This window comes from Thalassophryne amazonica, chromosome 5, assembly GCF_902500255.1.
Source record: "Thalassophryne amazonica chromosome 5, fThaAma1.1, whole genome shotgun sequence".
Lineage (NCBI taxonomy): Eukaryota > Metazoa > Chordata > Actinopteri > Batrachoidiformes > Batrachoididae > Thalassophryne > Thalassophryne amazonica.
Window position 1 is genome coordinate 19,428,147 of NC_047107.1, and position 10,010 is coordinate 19,438,156.

The window sequence follows — 10,010 nt, forward strand, 5'->3', positions numbered from 1 at the left end:
TCGACAAGCTGGATCGACCAGATCATTTCTAAAATGAACGTTGTGTTGATCCGGGACATCATGTGAATACCACAGAAATGGCAACAGAGCTGGACATAGCACTTTTGCGGCACATTCCACTGTTACAGGAGATTTTGTAATGAAAGACGTGCGGAGGATTTCGCGCGTCGGCACGGAGCAGCTCAGGACGCGCAGCAAAAAAAACACCTCCGTCTTGGAAGTCTCACAGGACATGTTGGGGCATGTCCAGCTGTTACACAATTTCTCAGATACTCACTCGACTGAAAGCCGTCGAAAGCCGTTTGAATCTTCTGAATGGTTTCCAACACGGAGGTGTTTTTTTTTTTTTGCTGCGCGTCCTGAGCTGCTCCATGCCAACGCGCGAAATCCTCCGCACGTCTTTCATTACAAAATCTCCTGTAACAGTGGAATGTGCCGCAAAACTGCTATGTCCAGCTCTGTTGCCATTTCTGTGGTAGTCACATGATGTCCCGGATCAACACAGCATTCAGTTTAGAAATGATCTGGTCGATCCAGCCTGTCGAATGGCCGCACGCCCTCCGCCGCTGTGGGCCATTTTAAAAAGGTTTTAACAGTCCATAATCCGCATGACGCCGACACAATCTTCACCGATATCCAACTGAATCTTTTGAATGGTTTCCACTGCCTGTCTCTAACAGTTTTCTGAAAAAAAATTTCATGGAGCAAAGCGGCAGTCTCTCAGCAAGTTCTCAGACAAAAGAAATCCGACGGGAGGGGTGGACCAGTGCTCACTCAAAGCCTGCCCACAGGCGAATGACGCAACCGACAGGCGTGGAAAAACTCACACATGCACACGAAGGTTCAAGCTTGGCTGATGTAATCACACGTGATTCAAATCCATACAGTTTTTGAAAAAAATAAAAAGGGTACGATACTTTTTGGAGAGACCTCGTATATATATATAAATATCTTTGCAAATTCAAAAAAAAAAAAAAAAAAAAACAGAAATCACATGTACATAAGTATTCACAGTCTTTGCTCAATACTTAGTTGATGTACCTTTGGTAACAGTTACAGCCTCAAGTCTTCTTGAACATGATGCCACAAGCTTGGCACATCTATCTTTGGACAATTTTGCCCATTACTCTTTGCTGCACCTCTCAGGCTCCATCAGCTTGGATGGGGAGCATAGGTGCACAGCCATTTTCAGATCTCTCCAGTTCAATCAGATTCAGGTCTGGACTCTGGCTGGGCCACTCAAGGACATTCACAGAGTTGCCCTGAAGCCACTCCTTTGATATCATGGATGTGTGCTTAGGGTCATTGTCCAGCTGAAAGATGAATTATCACCCCAGTCTAAGGTCAAGAGCGCTCTGGAGCAGATTTTCATTCAGGATGTCTCTGTACATTGCTGCATTCATCTTTCCTTCAATCCTGACTAGTCTCCCAGTTCCTTCCACTGAAAAACATCCCAACAGCATGATGCTGCCACCACCATGCTTCACTGTAGGGATGGTGCCTGGTTTCCTCCAAACATGATGCCTGGCATTCACACCAGAGTTCAACCTTTGGCTCATCAGACCAGAGGATTTTGTTTCTAGTGGCTTCCGTCTGCCCACTCTACCATACAAGCCTGATTGGTGGACTGCTGCAGAGATGACAGGTTGTCCTTCTGGAAGGTTCTCCTCTCTCTACAGAAGGAATGCTTGAAAACTGACAGATGTGACCAATGGGTTCTTGGTCACCTCCCTGACTAAGGCCCTTCTCCCCCAATAGCTAAATTTAAGTGGGTGGCCAGCTCTAAAAAGAGTCCTGGAGAATGCAAATGACTTCCATTTATGGATGATGATGCAAGTGTGCTTAATGGGACCTTCAAAGCAATAGAAATGTTTCTGTATCCTTCCCCAGATTTGTGCCTTGACACAATTCTCTCTCGGAGGTCTACAGGCAATTTATTTGACTTCATGCTTGGCTTGTGCTCTTACATGCACTGTCAACTATGGGACCTTATGTGTAGACAGTTGTGTGCCTTTACAAATCATGTTGAGTCACCCCAGGTGAACTCCAATTAAGCTGTAGAAACATCTCAAGGATGATCAGTGGAAACAGGAAGCACTTGAGCTCAGGTTTGAACATCAAGGCAACGTGTGAATATGTTCACACAGATCATTAAAAAATAAAGTCTTACAGACTGCTTACACACATACTGTACACACATACAGCTAAACACACAAATTAGCCTATGTTAATATTTTTATTGAATATGGCTGAATGCAGTATCTGACACTTTCTCACTGCAGTTCATAAAATTTAATTGGTCAGTCAAACAACCTCTCTCTCTCTCACACACAGTCACTCAGTCTCACACACAGACACACAGACACACATGCACACACAGACACAGACACACCTTAATCAATATTGTTTAACTTTGTGTGGAAAAAAAATGCCAAAGAACGTTAGGTAGTAAAAAAAATAAATAATTGGAAAAAAAATCACAGTTTGACATAAAATTTAAAAAAAGGGAAGTTGTGTTGAGTATGACAATTCTTGCTCATGCATACTTATAACCCCAATTCCAATGAAGTTAGGACGTTGTGGTAAAATGTAAATAAAACAGAATACAAATGATTTGCAAATCCTCTTCAACCTATATTCAATCGAATACACCACAAAGACAAGATATTTAATGTTCAAACTGATAAACTTTATTGTTTTTTGCAAATATTTGCTCATTTTGAAATGGATGCCTGCAACACCTTTGCATCATGTGTTGCTCCAAAACTTGGATGTACCTTTCACTATTGATGGTGCCATCACAGATGTGTAAGTTGCCCATGCCAGGGGCAGTAACACACCTCCATACCATCACAGATACTGGTTTTTGAACTTTGCACTGGTAATAATCTAGATGGTCATTTTCCTCTTTTTTTCCAGAGGACACGACGTCCATGATTTCCAAAAACAATCTGAAATGTGGACTCATCAGACCACAGCACACTTTTCCACTTTGCGTCTGTCCAATTCAAATGAGCTCGGGCCCAGAGAAGGCAGCGGCGTTTCTGGATGTTGTTGATGTATGGCTTTCGCTTTGCATGGTAGAGTTTTAACCCTCAGGGGTCGACGAGGTCGTATACACCCTTACCAAAAAGTAGTACATGCAAGTATGTTTCAAGTATACTTCCAGTTTACTTTTTATATACTTATCAGTACTATTTTTGGTAAGGGCAACCTCAGAGTTTGCTTTACTTTTACACGTGTATCGTTTGATCCGTAGAGAAGCTATCAACTTACTTTTTTTGCAGAATAGATTTGAGATTCAAGCTTTCAGGGCATGTCTCCGGTTTCCAGTTTGGCCCTCCCAACTTCTTTTTCTAAAGCTCTGAAAATCCCTGTCCAAAGACAGCGTGCGCCTTATGCATGTGATGCATGGTTCTCCAATCGGAGCACAAATACTCATGACAAAGGTAGTTTGTGAACAAAAGAATGATCTGCTTTGACTCTGTACGCTTGTAGTCACTCAGCTGACACTTTTTACGGCTATAAATGCGATCAAATCATGAAAATAATGATATCAAAGTATATTGTGCGCAATTACACAGGTGCACTGCACAAACAATAGATATACTACAGAAAGGCACAAACACAATACAGTGATGGAAATGACATCACGAACAGAAACAGCTCTGGACTCGGTTGCTATGATAAAATAAGGACGTGTCTTCATGCACCCCGGTGCCTTTATGCACAGACCTGCATGCAACCATCTGATATACTTTTTCTTGGGAAGAAGCAAGAATGGCAAAGAAAACTTTCACCGTCCAGGAAGTTTTGCAGCAGATTTTTGACGACGGTGATGTAAGTCAGGCTCATCCGGTGAGGAAAGTTTTTACACCGACGAAGAGCTGGACTATCCCGTGCTTTTGGATCCAGTTGAGGAGTGAGTATCCAAAGGTAATAAGAAGTGCAGTAAAACTATTATATCTGTAGTAAATTGTGATAAACAGCAGTGCATTATGTTGTTTTGAGTGCATTTTTCTTTCTATTGGAGAATATGCAGTTTTCCTCTGCTCAGCAGTGTAAACATATGAACATGTGTGTCTATGCATTTGTTATGTGAATAGACTATATGAAACTCACATTTTAGTGATTCTACACTAGTATGCACACATATACTGTAATGTATGTGTACTGACTGTAAAAGCTAAGATTGGAGTTTTACTTTGGGATCGAAGGTCATGGGCATTCAGTGTTGGTTTTCGATCTTGCTGCTTATGTGTAGAAAGTTCTCCAGATTCTCTGAATCTTCTGGTTAAATTATGGACTGTAGATGATGGAATCCATAAATTCCTTGCAATTGAACATTGAGAAACATTGTTCTTAAACTGTTGGACTATTTTTTCACACAGTTGTTCACAAAATGGTGAGCCTCGCCCTATCTTTGCTTGTGAATGTCTGAGCCTTTTGGGTATGCTCCTTTTATACCCAATCATGACACTCAACTGTTTCCAATTAGGTGTTCTTTGAGCATTCATCAACTTTCTCAGTCTTTTGTTGCCCCATCCCACCTTTTTTGAAACGTCTTGCAGGCATCCATTTCAAAATGAGCAAATATTTGCACAAAAACAACAAAGTTTATCAGTTTGAACATTAAATATCTTGTCTTTGTGGTGTATTCAATTGAATATAGGTTGAAGAAGATTTGCAAATCATTGTATTCTGATTTTATTTACATTTTACACAATGTCCCAACTTCATTGGAATTGGGGTTGTAGTAGTTCATTATTTCCTACTTCATTCAATGTCAGTTCTGAGGCTGTTCTGTTATTCATTCATACACTTAAGAATATTCATGCTCTGAGTTTATAAAAAAATGTTCTGTAAATAGTTCATTTACTATTGTAATCAAAACAATTGAATCTCAATTCTGAGGCTGTTCTGTAAATATCCATTCATGCATTTAAGAATATTCATGTTCTGAGTTCATAAAAAACTTGTTCTGTAAATAGTTCTCTTACTTTTGTGATCAAAACACTGATTTGAATCTCAGTTTTCAGGCTGTTCTATAAGTAGTTTTCAAATAAACAATAAATATAGCAACTTCTGATCAATCCATATCAATTTCAGACTTAAAATAATGTACTGATTTAAGCCCCAGCCATTTTGGGTTTAAACCACGGCCCACTTCCAGTTTAGACCATGCCCACTACAAGTACAGATATACAGAAAATTTAGATGGTTGAACAGATACAGATAGTGGTGTACTCGCTCATCCCTAGTTTTCAGTCTAGAATTAAACTGTCCTACAGACTCTGAGGACCTGACAGACCTCTGTCTGACAAACCTCTTAAGACTGTTCCAGACTCAGGGTGCTGCCACAGAAAAGGCTCTGTCACCTCTGGATTTAAACCTGGCTTTAGGGACAGCCAGGAGGAACTGATCAGCTGACCTCGGAGCTCTAGGTGGAGTGTACGGCTGCAGGAGCTCATTCAGGTATGTCGGGCCTATACAGTGCAAGCACTTAAATACAATCAGCAGAAATTTATCTTTGACACAAAAGCCAACAGGGAGCCAATGTAAGGTGCAGAGCACAGGGGTGATGTGCTCATGCCTCTTTGTTTTAGTCAAAAGGCGGGCTGCAGCATTTTGTACACTCTGCAGGCACTGCAGGAGCCCTGGTCCCAGCCCAACATACAGTGTATTACAGTAATCCAAACATGACATTACAAATGCACGGACAGCTCTTTCGAAATCAGCTCGAGTAGCATAAGATTTAATTTTGGAATTTTTGAATCTCAACTGGACTTGACGCAAGGACGTTTTGCTTCTAATCACAGAAGCTTCCTCAGCTAAATTTCTTGCTCTGGTAGTCTGACTTCTGTCTTGACACTTGCAGAGAAGAATAACAGAAGCCAGCAAAGCTGGAGTTTAAAAGCTAACCAGACCCCTCCTACCGAGAGGCAGACTGCTATTGGCTAGTGACTAACAATTGCTCTAATAGCACCTATTGTGCTCTAGTTAGCACCCTCCTAATGACGGGGCAGCTGTCCTCCTAACGATGGGACTGATGCCTCTCCTGAGGCCTCTTCCTGACGACTGTCCTGATGACTCTCCTGATGATGTGAATGACTCATTACCACGAACTAAAGACTGAACTGCTTTGACCTGCGTACCCATTGTAAACAGGAGACAAGCGTGTCTCAGCTCCCCTCCCGGTAAGGCTGGGTTTCATCTGTTTCTAGCATTGTATGTGAAACTATTTCTAGCATTGTATGTGAAACGGATGAAACCCAGCCTTAACCGGGGAGAGGGTCTGAGACACACTTTGTCTCCTATTTACAATGGGGTTACTCAGGTCCAAGCAGTTTCAGTCTTTTGTTCATGGTAATGAGTCATTCACGTCGTCAGGAGAGTCATCAGGAGAGTCATCTGGAGAGGCGTCAGTCCCATCGTTAGGAGGGACAGCTGCCCTGTCATTAGGAGGGTGCTAACTAGAGCACAATAGGTGCTAATTAGAGCAGTTGTTAGTCACTAGCCAATAGCAGTCTACCTCTCGGTAGGAGGGGTCTGTTAGGTTTTAAACTCCAGCTTTGCAGGCTTCTGTTATTCTTCTCTGCAAGAGTTAAGACAGAAGTCAGACTACCAGAGCAAGAAATTTAGCTGAGGAAGCTTCTGTGATTAGAAGCGAAACGTCCTCGCGTCAAGCAACCCAGTCCAGTCGAAGATTCAAGCTTCTCTACTGTGGAAACCACCTGGACAACTGAGAGCCTTCACAGAAACTTTGGAAAGAGTCCTTTCCAAAATTCAACAGCATTCAACAGCACATTCAACATTCAACAGCACATTTTGCTGTGTGGTAAAGACATATATTTGCATTTGCTTGAAATGACCATGACTCCTAATTTTATTTAATCTCTGGAGCCCAGTGATCAAGTAGTGACATCATTGCAATTGCTGCATTTGTTAGACCACCCACTGATAATAATACTCATCCCCAATCAATTCACACAATCATCTCATCATTTGACTTCCATTATTATGACCAGTATACAAGAATATGCTGCAGTCATGTTACAAAACCCCAGCTTTACTGTTACTTTTAACTCTGATGTTTGAGAAATTGCACAGCAAAGAAAGAGAAAAAAGCTTTTAATCGTATCTTGTGGGGGTGGGGAGGGGTGTTTGACCTTCTTCTCAATAGCAATATGCCCTGTGATTGCACTACCATCTTTGTGCTCGCTGTTGCAGGAGTTCTTTTCTCTGATCACGAGTGTAAGTCAGCATCATGACAGTTTACAAAGCAGCTCCCGGCTTGTGATTCATTTTGAACTCAGTGCTGCATGAAGCAAGGGTTTAGACAGGCAACCTCTCTGAAGGCCATCACCTTTGTGTTTACAGGTTTTCAAACCAGCTACAGAACAGTCCTCCTTAAAGCATCAGTCGGCCGCTTCAAAGTAAACAGGTCGCGTCTTTGTGACAGGAATCAGACATCTGAGCCACGCAACACCAACAAGCAATTTGTATTTTTCCTGAACAAGCAGAAGCTTTGTGCTCCTTGTTGGCAGGACATGTTGGTGTTTACAAGGATTTGGAATGCTGACAAATGAAAAGCTTGACAGTCCAACAAGAGCAAAAGTAAGACAGAAGAGTGGGGAACTAAGTCATGCTGTGGTCCTGGAGTGGTAACATTTCCACTCTAATGAAGGAACGGTGAATTGTCAAATCTCCAGGAAGGGAAAGTATCCACAGTGTGAGCTGGTGATATTTGCTGTATTAACAGCTGACATAAAACATTTAAAGGCCATAGAAACATTCTATTTTTAACAATCTGATGTTGTTGGACGTGGTGGCACATCCAACATAATTTTCTATTCATAGCTGCGCAACAGAATGTCAGGGAGACTTCAATGACCACTTCCCAAAACTACAAACTCGCTCATCTTCAACCGCTACACCCTGGACAGGACACCAGTCTGTCGCAGGGCCACATATAGACAAACAAACACACTCACACCTACGGACAATTTCCAATCCACCTAAATTGTATGTCTTTGGATGTGGGAGGAAGCCTGAGCACCCGGAAAGAACCCACACAAACACGAGGGAGAACATGCAAACTCCACACAGAAAGGCCACAGGTGGGAATCGAACTCATGACCTTTTTGCTGTGAGGCAACAGTGCTAACCACTAACCACCATGCTGCCCTCAAAACTACAAACTGACAGCTTTAAAATAATCACTCCCACTAGTCGATGTGTGTCTCACAGTCAATCTTAGAGGCTGTAAAAGATCACATGGGTCTGTCTCCATCTCATCCTTCCGGCAGTGACCATGCACTGTATGGCCAAGACAGGCTCATTTTTTTACTGACATAACATGTGAAGTGCTTCTAATTGCAAAACAAGAATAGGAAAAACAGTATTTTCAACTGCTGGAAAACACTTCAGATTTTATTGTTTTTGGCAAAGGAATTAGATGTAGAAAACACAATCCGTAGAATGACTGTGAAACTCAAATTTCACCATGGATGTCCACTGATTTACAGGAAGGACAGCCTAGAGCGGAGTTGGTGAGTGAAATCATGCTAAAAGTGTATTTTTATATGTTTTCATTTTGGACATTATTATACACTGACGCAATGTTTACTTCATATATTACACTACATTTGTGAAACAAATACTTTGGTAATCCTATTTCTAGCACCACAACAATTTATCCACATGAAAAAATGTATATTTTTAATAAAGATCTGGAGAATTTTTGAAAAACACTTTTCATTTTTAAGGATTAGAGCCAATTTTTTTTTTCAGTGCAGTGTTGTAAACAAATATTTAAAGTTGAGATTGTTCTGAACCTTTTGATATGCAACACAAGGGCATTGTGCAAAAAAAAAAAAAAAAAAAAAAAAAGAATTCAATGGGAATTACACTGGTGTATGGAAAAATTGAGAAAATACACCTAGACCTGAGAGGATTAAGAAAAGCAGGCATAAACATTTGGGGTCTGGCTTACTGAGATCCCAGAAAAAGAGTGGTAAATGCCGTGGGCAACCCAAACCTTTGGGCATTGCTTGAAGAAAGTTTAGGGGTGATTTAACAAGACTAATTACACAATTGATAGCAAGCAATAACATGATACATATATTAGTTTGTAAGTTAGAGTTTTGCTTGTTAATGACTGTAAGCACAAAATGGAATTGCCACTTATAGATATAGTGCTTTGAAAAAAGTTAGTGCCCCCTTGCATTTTTACGTTTGATTTTTTTTTTTTTTTTTTTTTTAGGACATTAAAAAAAATCCAGGCTTGTTATATTAAAATTTCTAAAATTATGCCCTCTAAACTCACAGTGAAAAGTAATCTCTACTTCATGAATTAAAAGAAATAAAGATCTAAAAGCCAAAATGACTGTGTGAATACGTAAGTGCCCCCTTTATTATAACACATGCGAATCATCACTTTTACATCCAGTCTTCTTCAGACAAGTCAGGGAATGATGCATCAACATTTCCAAGACACTGATTATGTCTTGGAATTAATTATATCAATTATGCAGAAATACAAACAATATGGAACTCTACGGTAAATCTATGTGGAGGAGACAGTTCACAAAAACTAAGGGACCATGCAAGAATTTTGCATCATCAGTTATACAAGGCAAGAGTCCGAGTTAATTGCTTTAATCAGCACAAAAGTGACTCATGATTGACATCTTTAAATGACTTTGAGAGGGGTTAAGAAACACACTTGCCATTTCTGAAAAGCAGCGAAGCAGAGAACCAATGAAGCAGCGGGTCAGAGCACTGCTTTGTTGGTTCCAGTGGTGAGCACAGTTCTGATAATCCGATAACCAATAATTATCGAAGATAATGTGTTTTCATTATCGGATTATCTTTTTAGATAACTTTAAGAACCATTATCGGACTAATTATCTTGCAATAAATTTTTGTCCAATAATTTTTAGACCGATAACGTGGTAAATAAAGCTGAACAGCCACAAATATTCATAAAACTTAAGATCAGTTGAGCA